Raw genomic sequence first — 18,740 nt, 5'->3', positions numbered from 1 at the left:
CTTTTGTAAAGCCCTGTGAATTGAAACTAGGCAACTTAAACTTCAGAAGAAAATAACAGCAAAATATTTACATACATAAGCTCCTTTCAAACCTGCCTACTGCTATATGGGCTTCCTAGTAAAATGGCCTATATCAACGTTCTAGGATTGTTCTTTTGTTTGCTGCTGTTTTTCTCCCTTCCTTCCCCTATTTTCATTTCATAGAATGTGAGACTTCACAACCTTCTAAAAATGAGCTTTCCTAGTAACTCAGGATGTATCTGTCTAGGAGTAAATCATCACCGCCACTGAAAATCAGATGAAATCTGGGACCCGAGACTTGTTTTCTTCTAAAATGCTTTCTCCAAAATATTTTTAAAAAGAAAAGGGGGGAAATGTGAAAGGAAAATATCTTGGGCCCCAAAAATTACGAAGCTAAAGGGAAAATTCAAGCTGAGAACTGCTTAAGGCAAACCTGTCTCCCATTCTATTCAAAGTCATCCCTTTACTTACTGAGATAAATGCATATCTGATTGCCTCCTTTGGAAAGTCTAATCAGAAACTCAAAAGAATGCAACTGCTTTCCTCTCATTTATCTGTGATCTGGAAGCCCCCTCTGCCCTTAGACTTGTCCTGCATTTGCTTTGAGTTGTCCCACCTCTCTGGATCAAATCAATGCTCATTTTACATATGTCGATTGATGTCTCATGTCTTTCCAAAATGTATAAAACCAAGCTGTGCTCTGATCATCTTGGGCACATGGTGTCAGGACCTCCTGAGGCTCTGTCATGGGTGCATCCTCAATCTTGGAAAAATAAAGTTTCTAAATTAACTGATAACTGTCTCAAATTACGGGGGTTCACAATTCATAGAAAAAATTGGAAGGATATATTCCTGCTCCCTGATGTGGAATTCCAGGGGATTATTGATTGATTGATTCAGAAGACAAAGGGGTCACACTATGTCTCCCAGGCTGGTCTTATATTACTGGCCTCAAGCAGTCCTCCTGCCTTGGCCTCCCAAAGTTTTGGGATTACATGCATGGGCCACTGCAATCAGCCCAGGAGGGTTGTTCATTTTCTTCATTCTTCATGGTATTTTCTAAATTTTTTACAGTAAAGGTAAAATGGATCTATTAAAAAAAAGTCTAAAAAACAGAAGTCACTAGTAGTGCTTATCACTTGATACATAAAGATGTCCACTATCTTATTTCATAATTTACAACAAATATCTAAAGTATTTTTCAAATTAAATAGACTCTAATGATACCCAGGAAACATTAATAATTACAGGACAACCAGGGACACCATTGCTATAACTTGATCTCTCCTGTCACAGGAAATTATTTTCTTCTCCCATTTCTGATTTTTTTAAATATTACAAAATTTCCAAAATCTTTTGAAAGAATAAATAGTTGACATTGAGTTTGGTTTTATTCTCTGATCTTTAAATTATTTTTAAAATCAAAATTCACTTCAATAAAATTAAGGATAGAAAATATTCTGAATTCTATTATTTACATAAATGTCATTACTATTGTATCTATTTTACTGGGCAACAGATTTTTTAAAGCAAAAAAAAAAAAATGAAGAAAAATAGATGCTGGAACCAATATGTTTTTATGTACAAGTAATGATAGAAACCTTTGTTTCTAGTGACAAGAAAAGGGACAACATATCTTTCTTTCTAAAGAGGGAAATAGTGTTTTAGAAATTTTTAAATATATTTTTTCCTAAATGTACTTTAATTTTGCTTTCTATGGACATTTCCTAAATCTAACTGGATATTTGGAACCACAAATTTTATAGATTTTCCCACATTATATTCAATCTGCAATTTCAACATTCTATCAAAAAGTTTAATAAACTTAATAGAACATAATTTATATTCATTCTCATATCAAATTCTCAGTTGACATTTTAGAAAACAACAATAACAAAAGCAAAGGAAAAGAAAGTAAAAGAAAACAAAACAAAACCAGTTGTCCCTTCTAGTATTTTCGATATTAGAAATAAACATACTGCATTTGAGTTACTTTTTAAGTCCAAAAAAGTTACTTTAGGCATTTTCCAAAATGGAAACAAAACATTTGATCTTATTTGTATTACATATCAGATCACCTATGAACAATCACTTTTTGGAAACTATAAACTTGAGTTATTTAGGTGGTAACTGCCTTCCTAAAGTAATTCTTACTTGTTCTCAGTATGTGGCAGATTTTTCAAAATGTCAAGAACACGGTCCCCTCTATAACTTTAGATACTTATCTTCCTAAATTTATCCATCACTCCATAGCCTTTTCCATGTGATTTTGGAGTGCCCTTTCATTCTGATGCTGGGTTCTGCCAGCATTTTGGCAATGGAAGATTAGGTTATGGGATATGACAGATCTTAAAAAGCACCTATGTGACTGTGCATGCCTATTCTTGTCCTCTTCCTCTGACACAGGAACATGCACCAGCTAGCCTGCTAGTAGACGAGAAATGGAAAGCATAGGTGAGCCTCCCTAGTTGCCACAAGATCCTACTAAATCAGATGACAGCCAGTTGACTCCTAGACATAACAGCAAGCCCAAAAGAGATCAGCAAAGCCACAAAGCTGACCACCCAAGACACACAAGGAAAACACATATATTGGTTTGTGTCACTAAGCTAAATCAGCTCTCTATTGCCACAATAATGACATGCTGGCTACAAGTCATTACTGTGGCAATAGAGAGCTGATTCAGCTGATACATCAGCATTGTGTTGGCACTGTTTTATAATAAAGTGAACTGAAGAGCTTTGGAACATTCTGTAGTGAAAGCAATGATGAGAGAGTGTCAGAAGTGATTTATAAGAAAAGAATCTCGAGCAAGAAGAAGAACTTCATAAGAAGAGGAACTGAGAGGTGCTCATCATGACATTTAAATATTTCCTGAAAATTCTCAGAAATATTAGGGGTAAGGAGAGCGCTAAAGTTCCTATAGCCAAATGTAGTGTGGTGACACAAAATAGAGTATTTGTTATTTAAAAGAAGGTAGGGGGTAAAACCTTAGAAGGCCAGAGTACCTGGGACCTTGTTTTACTAAAGCTTATTATTGTGAGTTGCTTGAATGTTTAACGCAACAAGGGAGGGAACAAGGAATAGAAGGTAAAGAATGTGCTTCTTTTTTCCATAATAAGCTACTAAGGAGCAGAAATAGTATGTTATTTATTTATTTAATCTCCCACAGTATCTAGTACTGTGATTTGTACATAAATTAGCACTCAGTATGTGGTTTGTTGAATTCAGTTGGACAATTATGAAATAATTACATTGTAATTCCTTTGAGTTCTACATTAGAATTCTCATCCAAGATTTTTCTGAAAGCCACATTCAAGTGTTTGAAATTGACACAGAAGCCCATGTTTATTTGCATATAGTTCAATTTTAAAATCTAACCAACCTAATCTAATTGCAGGTAATTACAAATTCAGTTTCAGTGGGCTTAGTTCCCCATTACAAAAGTACAAATAGTGCCTGCAATAAGTAACTTGAATATTAGGCATGAGGAGAAGGAAGGTTAGTGTTAAGGCCACCAGTGATTCTAATAGCAAAGGGACAAGAAACAGACTAGAACTTTATTTGGAGAATAAAACTGATGCCTGGCTTGCCCAGGTAAGGGGGACCTCAGGTAAGTCACTTAATGTCTCTAAGCTTCCTTTCCTTTAATTACTTCAATTATCTGCAAAATGGAGTGACTAAATATACCCTCTTTACTTCATTGATCATAATGAGAATGAATGGCTACGGGATATGTGAAAGCCATACAGACGTTACACAATGTGATAAACCATCGTCCTAACACATAAACTTAATCTTTATTGTGACTCAAGATTAGGGAACACTGTCTTCTACATAACATCACGCCGATCCGAACTCTAGCTTTATGATGTTAAATAATCTTTTCTAAATTCAGAGAGCATAACACCACTCCTTGGAAAAGAAATGTCCACTTGCCCTTTGGCTAAGTTATAAACAGAAAGATCAAGAAATTTCCTTAGTGAGGCTGTCATCTTGGCAGTCTATCCATGAGTCAGAGATTTGGACTGGCTAAATTGTAAAGACCACTTTAAGTAACTTGCAATTGTCTTATTTCTTAGACTACGCACATTTTCTCTCTTTACGTTAATGTTAAAATTATATATGCAATAAATTGCATATTTAAGAAAATGACATATGAAATAAATTGCAACATAAGCAATAAAATCAATTATGTAGCCTCTTCTGAAATTCAGTAAACCCACCAGGAAGGGTCAGAAAGAAACCCTTGATAGCTAGCAAAAATGAATAAAATAAGATTCTCAACAGAATAAGTGGATTTCATAAAAGAGAAAACTTATAAGCCGGGCGCGGTGGCTCAAGCCTGTAATCCCAGCACTTTGGGAGGCCGAGGCGGGTGGATCACGAGGTCAAGAGATCGAGACCATCCTGGTCAACATGGTGAAACCCCGTCTCTACTAAAGATACAAAAAATTAGCTGGGCATGGTGGCACGTGCCTGTAATCCCAGCTACTCAGGAGGCTGAGGCAGGAGAATTGCCTGAGCCCGGGAGGCGGAGGTTGCGGTGAGCCGAGATCGCGCCATTGCACTCCAGCCTGGGTAACGAGAACGAAACTCCGTCTCAAAAAAAAAAAAAAAAAAAAAAAAAAAAAAGAGAAAACTTATAATATGAAAGAAACACTAAGAGTAAATGATCATCTGTGAAGCATAATGTAATGAAAACAATACTGCGCTTGATCTAAAAGTTTTGTGTTCATAGCCCAGATTTACTCCCAACTATAATATGATGTTGAGCAAATTACCGCATGCTGCTTAAGCCTACGTTTTGCATTTATATAATGAAAATAGTACCACCTACCTTAAAATATTACTGAAAAAGATTCAACTGGGCAAGGCTAATTAAATAATAATAAAGTATACCATACTGTTAATGTCCTTTTTAAAAAAATCTTTCCTGAATTTTGGTTAGAATAAGTCCTGATTCAAAGCACAAGCGTGTGAGTCTTCCTTCCTTGAAACTAGGCTGTTTCTGGTGACTTTTGCCCATTCAACTCTGGAATAGAAGTCCCATATTCTTGCTCTAAATGAAGGCCTTTGTAATTTGTGACATTTACTTCTTACCTATATATTCTGAAACTCCAGATCTCAGACTCTGGCTCTGTCACATGAAAAATGTCTTCTGTGTGCTCACTGCGTCAGCATACTCTACCACCCCTTCTGTATCACCTCATATGGTAGGAGCTTACATAATTGTAAAGTGGTTGCATAGCAACCAAATTATCAAACATCTTCATCCCACTTCTTCAGTCTTAAACCCCCAAACAACTAGTGGAGCATTTTCAGTTTACAACAGTCTTATCCAGAGAAGAGAAAATTCCAGGTTGCTGATTCGGTTATTTCTTTTTATTTACTTCTATTTTTATATTCACCCGGCTTGTGTGAAAAACAAAATCTGAAGTGCTCACAGATGAGGCAGTGATTAGCATCTAAACACACTCCGTATGCGAAGGGAGAGATGTTGTTGCAGCCATCCAAAGTTATCTAGGTTATCACTGACAAATAGCTTCCCCCAGAACATAAGAAAGCAATGGCTGCCTGCTCTTTGTTGGCTGGTGGAGTGAAACAGACTTTACAGTACACTGGCTCAGCTAAACTGAATTACAGGACATTTTCAAGGAAAAAAGACTTCACTCAACTAGAGGACACTCCCTTGACAAAACAGACAAACACACACACACACACACACACAAACCCCACAGAATCTAAGACTCTTCTTGTTTAGGTCAATTGATTTGCCTGAAGTCATAAAACAGTAACTTAGTTGCACAGACAGAATAAGGAAAAATCTTCCTGCTTAAATTAAGGATTCCTCCAAGAAGGCAGCATGATACCGTTTTAAGAGCACAAGGCATTGAGTGTAACCACCTTGTTTTACATTCTAGTTCTTAATTACAAACTACCACCAGGTTAACTTTTAGGGATTTCAGTTTCCATAATGCTACCTTACAGTATCATTTGGAAAACCACATAAGATAAGCCACATGGCATTCATGTTACTGCACCTTTTGCAAGTTAAGCACATCTTAGCAATTATTAATTTTTTTCAGTGATCTAGGAAATCCAAATTTGGTCCAGTAACAAACTAACTGTCATATCTTCTAAAGAATGAAGCATTATCCTACATTCAATAGAACTGTAAAGTCAAATACACTTTAAAAATTTAAAACTATATCTAAATCACTATTTGGTTTCTTTAAAATCCTTTCCCCTCTGTTTCTTGAATGACTATTCTAAGTGTTTAACAAATTTGACCAGCTCAAAACAGTAACCACATACAATGTGGGATTAAGAAATAAGAGTTTGTATTTCTTCCTAAAACTCTCCTTTGAGCCTTTAAAACAGATACCAGTTTTCTTCTTTCCTTTGGTGGGAGGAAAGGGGAAGGAAATGAACAAAAATATATGCCCTATAAGAAACATGGCCTAATTTGAGCCTTGAGCCATGAGGTAAACATTCTTCTGAAAAGAAGCTTCCACGATTAATTACAATGTGTTTTTCCCCTCTAGGAAATCAACAATCAACTAGATGTAACACTTGGGAGAGACTATTTTTGGCTAGCCTAGTAATTATAGCCAGAACAAAGCAGGGCAGGTAGATAGGAAATAATTTAGAAACTATTTTATCAAACCATCAGGATTTTCAAAAAGAATAAGGCAGGGGTTCTTTCCCACCATTAAAATAACAGTCAAAAACATGGCTGCGGTTAGATTCTTTAAGAAAAAGGATCAGTTTGAGTCTTGCCCTTTGGCCTGGCCATACTTATTGGTGTTGTGCTTTGGATGTTGGATGCTCTCTTCTATGGCTGTCTTCTCTTTGCCTAGAGAGGAGGAAGACTCCTTTCTTCAGCCTCAAAGAATCAATCATTGTGAACATAAATATCCAAGAGATCTTCAGTTGTCCTTTTGCTTACTTCTGTGATACCAAGACTATTTTCTCAAATGACTTCCAAGTGTCATTTGCCATGTCTGTAAAAACAGACTATCAGGAGGGTCTGGATCAACCAATTAGAGCATTTAAATACAGGCTTCAGATGTTTCATCTTTCTTCTGGAACAATTTCTCTGACTCTTATGCATACAGCGCACACTAGCAGACGCTAGCATTTTGGTGTTATCTGTAACTGTCTATAAAAGTTGCTGGTAGGATGGGCATTGTAGCTCATACTTGTAGCCACCAAATACCCTAAATGGCTATGTTCTTCTCAGGCCAAATTCATTACAGTGTAATAATCTGCTATTCCAAACATATTTCTTTCATTTTCTTCATATTGCAGTGGACCCTAAAAGACACTGTAGGTCTTTTGTTTAATTGCTTGTTCACCTTGTTTTCAAAACATCATCAATGTAGAAGAGGAAAATGATAATAACAAAGACAATATAGGGCTTAATGTATGTGAAGCTGGTTAAAATATTCCCAGTTGATAGTTTTTTCTATGACCATATGAAGAAATGTACCAGCCAGTCATGGTGGTTCATGTCTGTAATCCTAGCATTTTGGGATGCCAAGACAGGAGGATACCTTGAGCCCAGGAGTTTGAAAACAGCCTGGGCAAAATAGGGAGACCCCCATCTCTACAAAAAAAAAAAAATTTAAAAGGAAATGTACAATTTTTGGCTAAGGGGATATAGTATTAGGTGAGAGAACTTTAAAGCAAACTTAATCCAGGCAGTGCCACTACACTCTGCCCCCAGCCATTGTCATTATTACTGGATCAGGAAGCACCTTATACTCAATTATTTTTGCTTTTCAGTGCTATGACTTTGTATAAAAGTTGTTACCAAGCTGGGTGTGGTGGCTCATGCCTTGAGTTTCAACTACTCAGGAGGCTGAGATGAGAGGATTGCTTGAACCTGGGAAGTTGATGCTGCAGTGAGCTGAGATGGTGCCACTGTACTCCAGCCTGGGCGACAGAGTGAGACCATGTCTCAAATAAATAAATAAATAAGCAGCTACTATGTTCAGCTGCAAATGTCCGATGAATGGTCATTTAAATGTGAATTGAAGCCCGTGGTAAGAAAGACATGAGTTTTTTGTGATGAATTTAGTAAAAAAGGTGGAATCTGACTCACTAAACAATGGTGAGTCAGTTAGGAAGTTGAGGAATGTGGACAAATGGGGAAGCAAAGATCAATAAAGAGCAAGTACAAATATAGAAGTGCCAGTAATATGTGCCTCATTTGGCCTACTGTTACCCAAAACTTTGGATGCTTAGTGAGATTGAAGAAAAGTTCATATGAGAATTATCTGGAACAGGGATGAACATAATTTTTCAATTCCACTTGTATGAAGTCCCTAGACTCAAATTCATAGACACAGAAAGTAGAATGGTTGCTGCTGGGGTTGGGGGAGGGGGCAATGGGGAGTTATTTTTCAATGGGTGTAGAGTTTTAGTTTAGGAAAATGAAAAAGTTCTGGAGCTGGATGGTAATGATGGTTATAAAAGAATGTGAATGTACTTAATGCCACTGAATTGCACACTTTAAGATGGTAAATTTTACGTTATGTAGATTTTACCACAATAAAAAAGAAACACTTGAAGAAAGATAGCAAAGGAAGAAACTGACTAAGATGATACAATTCAAAGAACTGTGAGAAATGAATATCTATACACCAAATTCCTTTCATCACAGTCTCTTTTTACCTTAAAATGTATAGAAAAGTTCAGCAAAAGAGTGCCCCCTTGTGGATCTCTGCGAGGTGGCAACATGCGTAATTAACCCTGAATGTCCCTGTACAATTACCAAGCTCTGTCGAATCATACATGCTAGTTCTTGCACATACTCCTATGCTTACACTCCTTGATGACAGGGGCCTGAAAAACCTCCCAAAAGTTAATTTGAGATTAGAGACTAAAGAAAAGGATGCTGATATATTTTGAAGAGATTTCTTTCTCTTAATTTCTAAGCTGGCAGAGGCAAAAGACTATTCATTTCTTGAAGGTTTGTAAAAGTTGAAGTTTAACAGCTTTTATAGAACTGTAACTTAGGATGGTTACGTTCATATTGGGTTTCTGGAGGAAGTCTCTCTACAAGTAAAAAGATATTAGGAGTGTTTTTCTGTAGGGGATATCTTTGAAGATTAACCTTCATTCATCACTTCAATATGTTGTTTCTCAGAAAGAATAACTTTTTTTTGTTACTTTTATTCGACTTGCTCTTAATAGAAAACTAGAGGAAAGAAATATCTGTGTGATTTCTACAAAGTGGTATGATGTCCTTCCACAATATGTATTTTAACACTTTTATTTAAAGTAGCTGTTTGATGATTATATAATTGTTCCTTTTTTTAATCTAGAGAACTTCATCAACCTCATATAGTGGCCAAGGAAGATACTAAATAAGTTTTTCAAGGTCACTGAAAGAATAAGTGAGAAAGCAAAAAATCCAAATTCAGCAGAGAAATTCAAGTTGTCTTCCTCCAAGTACCCTAAAAGACAGCCTAACCAAAACTTCTGCAGTGTTGTTTTATCGGGAAGTGAAATCCCAGGGAAGCAAGAATGAGGTAAAGAGCAAAGTGAAGCAGGGAAAGAATAAAAGAAAATGCAAGGTGGTGCATTACTGAACTGGCCGTAGTTTTACAAGAAAAGATGGCTCAGTATCACGGGACAGGTGGAAGTTTTTGCGACTCCAAACAGCTCAGGGAGAGAGGCAGGAAAATACATCTGCAGGACCCTTCCCATCTCCTGTCTTTCATCGGTCGACTTCCTTCCAAGAGGACATTAACTCCTCTGCACTTGTGGTTTTAAACACTCATATTTCTCATCAAATAAATATGTAATAGCATTACTTGATTCCTGGATACGCTCAAATGATACACTCTCATTCTGAATTCTTTTTTTTTTTTTTTTTTTTCAGAGACAGGATCTCACTCTGTCGCCAAGGCTAGAGTGCAGTGATGGCTCGCTGCTACCTTAAGGAGGACTTCAGAGTAGCCGGAACTACAGGCACGCACCACCACGCATGGCTCTCCAGGATTTTAATCCGCAAGCTCATTGGCGACTATCATCTGTCATTAAAAAAAAAAAAAAACAACCTCTTGCCAGTGTCCTACATGTCCTACATTTTTCTGCTATGTTGTCCTCTTGTTTGAACCTGCCAAAAAAAAATTGTATATATATACCAACACTGAGCATTGCTGGAGAAAGTTGTACAACTGGGAATTCTGTCCCTAAATTCACTAACCTTGCTAGGCTCTGAACACTGCCCAGCCATGCTGTTTTATTTCCTTCTTTAGCTTCCTCTCCTGTTCTATACACAATTTTTAATCTTCACTCTCCTTAAACCTGAAGCCCCAAGCTTTTGCCTCATCCCCAGGAGAAGACTTTACCACCTACTTCACAAGGAACATGAAAGCCATTAAATAGACATTTCATCATATTCCTATCATCCAATTTTCAAATCTACTTGCATCCTTCATAGCAATGACAGGGCCTGGCAGGGAGGATCCCCATCGATTTACGGAATAAATGCATATCCATCCTTATCTCTTCCATCATGTATAATGAAGAAAACCTTTCCCTTGTCTCCATGTTTGTAATCATTTGCCTTTCAGGAATCTCACACTATTCATTTATTTTATTCTCTGTTCTATATCTTTAGCCTCCCCTTCTTTATGGGTTACTTCTCATGGGCATGTATATATGCTATAATGACTCTAAATTAAAAAAAAAATCCTGCAGCCTTACTCCCACCCTTCCACAGCTGTACGGTATTTCATTGTATCCTACAATTTGTTTGTCCATTCCTTTGCTGATTGTTTGAGTTATTTTCAGCATTTTGTTAATACAGTGTTTCTACAAATATATGTTGTATTTTCTCCAGAAGAGGAATTGCTGCATAGTTGGGTATGCACATCCTCAACTATGGTACATAATGCCAAATGCGATTCACAGTGGTTGGACCATTTACACTCATGCTGGCCATGTGGAAGGTTTTCCACTGTTCCATGTCATCGTCTCAGAATTCTTTAAGTTTTTAATATTTTTCTCTTTTTCTTTTTTTTGTTTAGTTTTGTTTCACATTTCTTAGGTTTTGCAAAGCAAATGGGTCTGTAATCGTATTACATTTGGCTGTATTTTGCATTTCTCTGGTTACTAATGAAATTGACCATCTTTTAATATATTTATCGACCATTCCTCTTTCTTCTGTCAGAAACTTAAAGCTTTCACTCATTTTTCTTTTGCATCATTTATCTCTTTAGTTTTGATCTTCATTTCCTTATATAGTCTGGATATTAACACTTTTAAATTATATTTGCTACAAATATTATATTTGTGATTTGTTTTCTATTTTATGCTGTTTTTGTTAAATAGATGGCCTTATTCTTAATGTAGCTGAATTAATCAGTCATTCTTTGAAATTTGAGTAAAAATTTTGTTTCTTCTTTGAGAAATCTTTGCTCTGAAATCATAAAAATTTTCTCATATTGTCTTATAAAATGTTATAGAATTCTCTAATCTACCTATCATTAATTTCTGTGCATGTGATAACCAGCTTCCACAATAGCACCAGTAATCCCTGCTCCTGATATTCATAACTTTGTCTGTGGTATCCCCACTCACTGAATAAGGCTGACCAGTATAATAAACAGGATACACAAAAATGATGGTGTCAGATCCCAGAGCCTACATAATAAAAGACATCGCAATTTCCAATTGTCCTCTCTCCCTTTTTTTTTTTTTTTTTTTTTTTTTTTTGAGGCGGAGTTTCGCTCTTGTTACCCAGGCTGGAGTGCAATGGCGCGATCTCGGCTCACCACAACCTCTGCCTCCTGGGTTCAGGCAATTCTCCTGCCTCAGCCTCCTGAGTAGCTAGGATTACAGGCACGTGCCACCATGCCCAGCTAATTTTTTGTATTTTTAGTAGAGACGGGGTTTCACCATGTTGACCAGGATGGTCTCGATCTCTTGACCTTTAGATCCACCCGCCTCGGCCTCCCAAAGTGCTGGGATTACAGGCTTGAGCCACCGCGCCCGGCTCACACTGACATTCTTTACAAGAAAACCCATTAGATTTTGAGTGGAATTACACTGAGTCTAAATACCAGTTGGGGGGAAATTGACATCTTTAGTATGCTGAATCATTTAATCCATGTGTAATCCATGCTGTTTCACTGTTTTTATTTGGAATTGTGTTTCAAAATGTTTTACAACTTTCTTTGCAAAGGTCACATACATCTTTTGTTAGTTCCATTACTAGGTATTTCATTTTTGTACACAGGAATGAAATATTAATAGATCTTTAAAGAAAATAAAATATAAAATAGCATAAGATATATCAAATTGCTCAAGCAATCTGGCTTGAGCAGAAACTAGCACATAGTAAATACATGATACATATCTTAAAGCAAATGTATGAATGAATAAATAAATGGATGAATGGACGAACATCTACCATTCATTTTTAAGGAGACCCATTATGCCTACGTATAACCTACTATTTCAAATACCATTCAAGTTAGGTATTCAGTAATCTCAAGGGATTTTCTCTCCACAATAAGAAACCTTGATGTTTCTAGTTCTTACCTCAGTATGCCACTGATAAAGTAAAACAGATCTAAAGGAATAGTTTTAAAGAGATGTAAAATGACATCATGTGTCAACTTGTCTTGTCCTTTTCCATGACTCCTTTTTCTTCTTTTTAACTTTTGGCAACTATAATTGAGATTTTTTTCTAAGCATGTTTAACTCAACTTACATATACTTCATTGAGGCCCTAGCAAACCTTTTCAAGTATAAAGATATTAGAGAATTATATATTTCTCTATAGTTTGTTTTACTGCTGCTGTTATTATTGTTTTCTTTTTTTGCTATAAAGATTAGCCTCTTGTTCAATGGAAAATATGATCAAAAACAGCTTTCAAAAATTTAAGGGCCCATCCTTACTGCAATTGTTAGTCTTACTGTGTATGAAATTTCCAAGTATTTCTAAACATGCAACCCTAGATATTCCCTTCACTGATATTTTCAAAGCGTTTTCAGTACCTTGGCCATTTAATAACTTTTGTTCTTTTTTCAAAATCTTAGGAAGAAATTGTGTGTTGGAATTGGGCCAACAGTACGTGTTTCTCCAGTGGATAAGGAAACTTTCCTAAGAACGAAGATGTTTTCAGCAGATATTTATCATGAAACTGCCAGAAAAGCACCTGAAGTCACAAAGATAAAAATCAAATCCAGTCTTCAGAAATTTCCTTCACCATACCTGCGCATCTTCTGAAGAAGATATTCAATTGTTTTGAAGTATTTTTACAGAATTTCCTCAATTTTATCTAAAAGACACTTTTGAAATCTTGCTTATAAATTCATGGAAACACATCCTAGATGAATTTGGATGAATGTCAGCAGCTAGATACAAACCTTTATTTTACCCTTCAGTGACTCACTCAGTTGTGAATAGGAAGGGCACTCTGTGATCTGGATACTGCTTATTTCTTCCCACATCCTATTTTCAATCGTCTTCCAATCATGCGGAACTTCCAGCATCTCCTTAGACATGCCATGTTATTTCACACTTCTGTGACTTTGCTCACATTGTTCTCTCTCCTGGAAAGGTCCCCTACAACCTCCACTGCCGTTATCCACTAGGCAAGTATATCCTGTTTTCAGAATCAGTCCAATACCATCTTTCCTAGGGACTCTTGTCAGACTGCCCTTCATTACTCATAGACAAAATAACTACCTTATCTTAGGTACTCTCTCTCTTTACTCTAGACCTGTGTATCATGCTACGTGTAACATGGTATTGGTTTGTTTGTATTGGTGTTTTCCACTGAGCAACCATAAATTACATGTGGACGAAAATTGTATTGCTCACCTTTGGATTACCAGGACCTAGCAGTGTTTTGATTCTATGTACTCGATAACTTCATCTTGAAAAGTGAATGAATGAATAAATGAACTCCTGTAACTCCGTCACTGATTTACTAATTGATCAGTGAAGTTTTCAAACCATATTCTCCCATGTCTTGAGATTTAGCCTTGTGTTAAATCAGTTGCATACATTAGATATTACTTTGTCCTTTTCACTTCTCCCTGGCACATATGGAATATATAATCTCTATAAAGGTTAAAAATATACTGTAATATGTTATAATACAATAAAGGTACATCTGAAACAACATAGTGCAGACACTGTTTCCAATGTTTGACATTATGCTGGAGTAAAACTTAAAGAATCTTGGAAAGAAGAAATACTTAAATAATCTCACCAGTGTAATGTGCCATTTATATGCTTGTAATGGTGTTATGCTGATTACATGTTATCTAGCAATGCACAGAAAGCCTAAAGGATTTGCTGATATTTTCCTCATGTGCAAATGAAAAACCCAAGTCTCAGAGAGATTAAATAAACTGCCAAATGTCATGTCAAGTGATTTTGATTCAGGTCTTTCTAATATAAAAGCCCATGTTTTAATTTATTAATTGTTTGACATATAACAACTTAATAGATCATTACATGCTAATATAAATAACATATATATAAACACTAATTATATTTTTACTTATGCATTCAATCAACTGCAACATGTCATTTGGTCGATGCATACAGAAAAATCTCAACATCTCACAGATATTGGTTTAGAAAAGAGAGGATATTTTTACATCCTTCTCAGATAAATGTATATATTTTTCTTTGATACTACACCAAAATTTGACAAATGACCATTTCTTTTTTTTTAATTTTGATTTTTTAAATTGCATTTTAGGTTTGGGGGTACATGTGAAGAACATGCAAGATTGTTGCATAGGTACACACATGGCAGATCATTTCTTAAAGGTAGCTGCAGCATGACATCCAAAATGACATCAATAAACTTTTTGTTTTCTATTACACTAAAATTCATTGGTTTTATCTTACATAATAAGTAGACTATTTTGTAATATCATTTATTGGTCATTTAGAAAACATTATTCCACTGGGTTATGCAGATTTTCTAAATGTCAACACATTTCATTTTATAATTTCAAAAATGAGCATTTATTAATGTCACCAAGCTCATTAAAATATTTGAACTATTGGGAGGCATTGAATTTATTCTGGTAGACACATATTTTTCAACATGTAAGTCTCCCTAAAACTCAAATTTTATCATTAGCAACAAATGCAGTCAGTTGTTTTCCTTGAATTAACAAACTCACTTTGCCCATTTTTGAGAAAATATTTGCCAATTATTCAAGTCTGAATAGACATGGCTTCTTTGCCAATGTTCGTTCTTTTAATGGTGTTTTCTAAAGAAAAGTGTAGTTCATTTGCAACTCACTGGCACAAATGCTTTTCTTCCAGACAACCATCATACTTTAGTAAGTAGCAGAAGAGCCTAATGCATAATTTCTATTTCACCATGCAGAATACTAGCAAGACATTTTCTCAAGCGTTGAGATTTAATAACATTAATAATTGTAACTACTTCATCAAGGATATACTTAAGTGAAACAGGCATGCAATAAAATGTTTTTGAATAAATGAATAAACTGCATTGTATTAGGCCCACCAAGGTGAATTTGAAGGTATATATTTGCTTCATGGAAACAGAACACCATGTTTCATAAATGAAAATTCACAGAGAGGTAACATTAATTTAATTCAGAATATTTTCTTATAGTATAGAACTGAGACCCCATTCCCAAATAATCAGATTTGGACCATCTAGGGTGAAAAGAGAGACAATGCATTTTAAAATCCTATCCAGATTATTTTGAAGAACTGTCATTTTGGGGAAGTGCCTGCTAATGGGACTGAAGTTACAGAGTTTCTTTGGGAGATGATGAGGTTTCTCTCAAACGTTAACAAAGTCTAAAAAATGACCGGCTAATAGTACTAATTAGAATTCTGCTATAATCCCATAGTAGAAATTTATAGTTTTTAAATCCCAAGTGTGTCAAATGTATGTTCTTGCCAACCATGCTACCCTCCAAGATTACAACGAGAGACTGCTTCCAAGGACAGGGATCAAGTGAGTCTCTTGGTTAAATCCCATCCTTCTTTTCATATTCTCCTTGATCAATTTATGGAATAATTACATGCTTTTAAAGTGTATCCTCATTAGTTAAGGGTTTTTTTGGTATAATTTAAAATAGTTATTTTCTTAAGGTATGCCAACAGAGAGTAATAGAGGTGATCTGGGGCATTTACTCTTCTCTGTTCTTTCTCTGATGTACCTAAAGGCTATTTAACACACAGTGCCCTCTCATTGCAACATCAAAACATGTAATTCACTATTTGTATTTTATTTTCACAAGAAATAAATATTTCAGAATAAACAGTATTAAATCATGTAGCAAATGAATTTTTTGTGTTGTAAAATGTAAATAACATTTACCATATTAACAATTTTTAAGTATCGAGTTCAACGGCATTAAGTACATCTAATCATTGTGTAACCATCATAGCAAATGACTTTTATATATATAAATAATTCAATGGAAAATTCAAGTATATCAGATTGTGCCTGTGGTCCTGGCTACTTGGGCTAAGGCATGAGAATTGCTTGCACCTGGGAGGCGGAGGTTGCAGTGAGCTGAGATTGCGCCACTGCACTCCAGCCTGAGTGACAAAGTGAGATTCTGTCTCAAAAAAAAAAAAAAGTACCCTCAATTATTAAAGTAAAACCATAGTTCTAATAAAGAACATTATCACAAGACTCCATATAAAATAATAATCATATTGATACATTCTTGACATAGTTATTTATAGGACTGTCTTTTAAAATATATTTACATTTGAATTTTTTTAACAACCCAAAGATTTTCACCCAGATTTTATACTATAAATAAATCCATTGATCCATTATGATACAGATTGCAAATTAAGTATATTAAATCTTAGACTTGTTATTCTAGTTTCATTTTAGAGATAAACTTTCCTATCAGTCATGGGCAGATACTGAGAAGGTAATAGAAGCGGTGGCAGAGAATACACTTTTATTAAGGAAAAATGACAATGTGTGTCTTTGACGGGTAAGATTATTAATAGCTCTTTGCAAAAATCAGACAGAAGTTGTTACAAGATATTTTAAGCAAAAGCTTCAATAACCAATAACCCATCCACTGTATTTCTTATTGGGGTACTAGCTGTTACTGTTTGTACTTCCTTCACAAGACTTCAAATTTCAAGGCTATGTCTACCTGACAATACCAGACAGGTCAAAACATAGTCACCCACTTGACTGAGAGAATTCACGAGTTAAGCCAAAATGTCCTTAGGTTTTCCCCTCTTTCCACCTCCTCCTTTCTTTATCCCCTCTTCTGAAGCATTCTCGTTTCCCATGTATCCAACTTCCTGTTAAACGCATATAACTGGACAGCACATCTCAAACTCAGTTACAAAATTCACCTCATTATGGCTTCCCCAATCTTCTCCCCAGTGGGTGTTTTTGATCTCAGTGAAGGTCACTACCCTTGACCAGTCTCCCCCATCATGGTCTCTGGCCTCAGGTCCAGAACTAGTGTACTCTTAACGAGATGTCCTGTCACTCAATTCTATTTTCTACACTACTGGAGTTATCTTTCTAGTATTTAAATCTAATTATGTCATTCCTTTACTTAATAATTCATCAGTAAGGAAACAGGGAGCAGAAACTTTAAACATTCCTAAAACCCTCATACCACTTGCTTCCCACTTTGCCACTACGGCCTCCGTTCCCCTTGTTCCCAATAACCATCCTCTCCAGTCAAATGGAATTGACTGAATTCTCCAATGGATAAAGCAGTTTTCTTTTTCTTATAACACTCTTCACACTGTTCCTTCTTCCATTAAAAGTAAGCTGAAACAATACTTCCCCCATAAAGTGTCCTTTGATCTTACCCGCCTCACCTCTCCAGCCTTCGCCCTAGGCCAATTTAGGCACCCCCTGCTTGTTCCCCTAAAGCTATCTCAACACACCTTTTTCCATCAGAGTACCTCAAAGTCCCAGATTTACTTTTATTTCCCCTGCTAGATTGCTGACTCTTGAGAGAAAGGGATGTCTTACTTTCCTCTGAGGTACTAGAACTAAGCACAATGTTGGCTACAGTAGTAAGCAATAAAAGTTTGTTGAATGGATGAATAGCTGAATGAATTTAATCAACTAAAATTTTTAAGATTTAAATATGTAGCCAACCAGATTATAACATGAGAATCCAGAATTATTGTCTCGCTATTCAAAATGCTTCTCTATAAATTCAATCTACTATATGTTTGTGTTTCATTTTTGTTAAATTCTTAGACAAGCGAGCTTAGTGCACCACAGAAACCATCTCATTAGATTTTTATATAGCTTTCTTTTCCTCATTTATGCAACGTATTACATATATACGCATACTCTAGTAAAAAAAATATTTTTGACCTTGACTTACACATTCAGTTGGTAGACATTTGTGTGGGCATGAAATATAAACATGTCCAGTCACCAGAATATCCTGATTCAAATAGGGAAGCAAAAGACGAGACACTGTCAGACAGGAAGTGACTGTCAGCAGCCCTTAAAAAGAAACCACAGGCTGTGCTTCATTTATTTCTTGGCTTATTTGTGACTTGCTCCCAGTGCCTGACGATGCTTAGCACAAAAAACTGAGTAAAACTATTCTTTTATATTTTCCGTTCATATAGCAATTTATATTTAAAAGCACTTTCAGGTTAATTCTCTCCTTTGAAACATTTGTTGCTATGTCAATTTTAGATAATATTCCTGAATATTTTATTA

The 18,740-nt window shown here is 35.7% G+C and overlaps 1 long non-coding RNA gene across 2 annotated transcripts in view; it reads left to right on the top strand.

Moving 5' to 3' along the window:
- The window catches only part of LOC120364961 (uncharacterized), a 75,911-nt gene extending 61,479 nt beyond the window's left edge, over window positions 1-14,432 (top strand). For both annotated transcript variants that reach the window (XR_012518535.1, XR_012518534.1), the window contains 2 exons: window positions 9,917-10,005; window positions 13,087-14,432. This is a non-coding gene — a long non-coding RNA (uncharacterized LOC120364961). The remainder of the gene's footprint in view (window positions 1-9,916; window positions 10,006-13,086) is intronic.
- The last annotated feature ends 4,308 nt before the right edge of the window (window positions 14,433-18,740 follow it).

Source organism: Saimiri boliviensis, chromosome 7 (assembly GCF_048565385.1).
Source record: "Saimiri boliviensis isolate mSaiBol1 chromosome 7, mSaiBol1.pri, whole genome shotgun sequence".
Lineage (NCBI taxonomy): Eukaryota > Metazoa > Chordata > Mammalia > Primates > Cebidae > Saimiri > Saimiri boliviensis.
The sequence above is the reverse complement of the archived record's forward strand: the minus strand, read 5'-3'. Positions and strand labels throughout refer to the sequence as shown.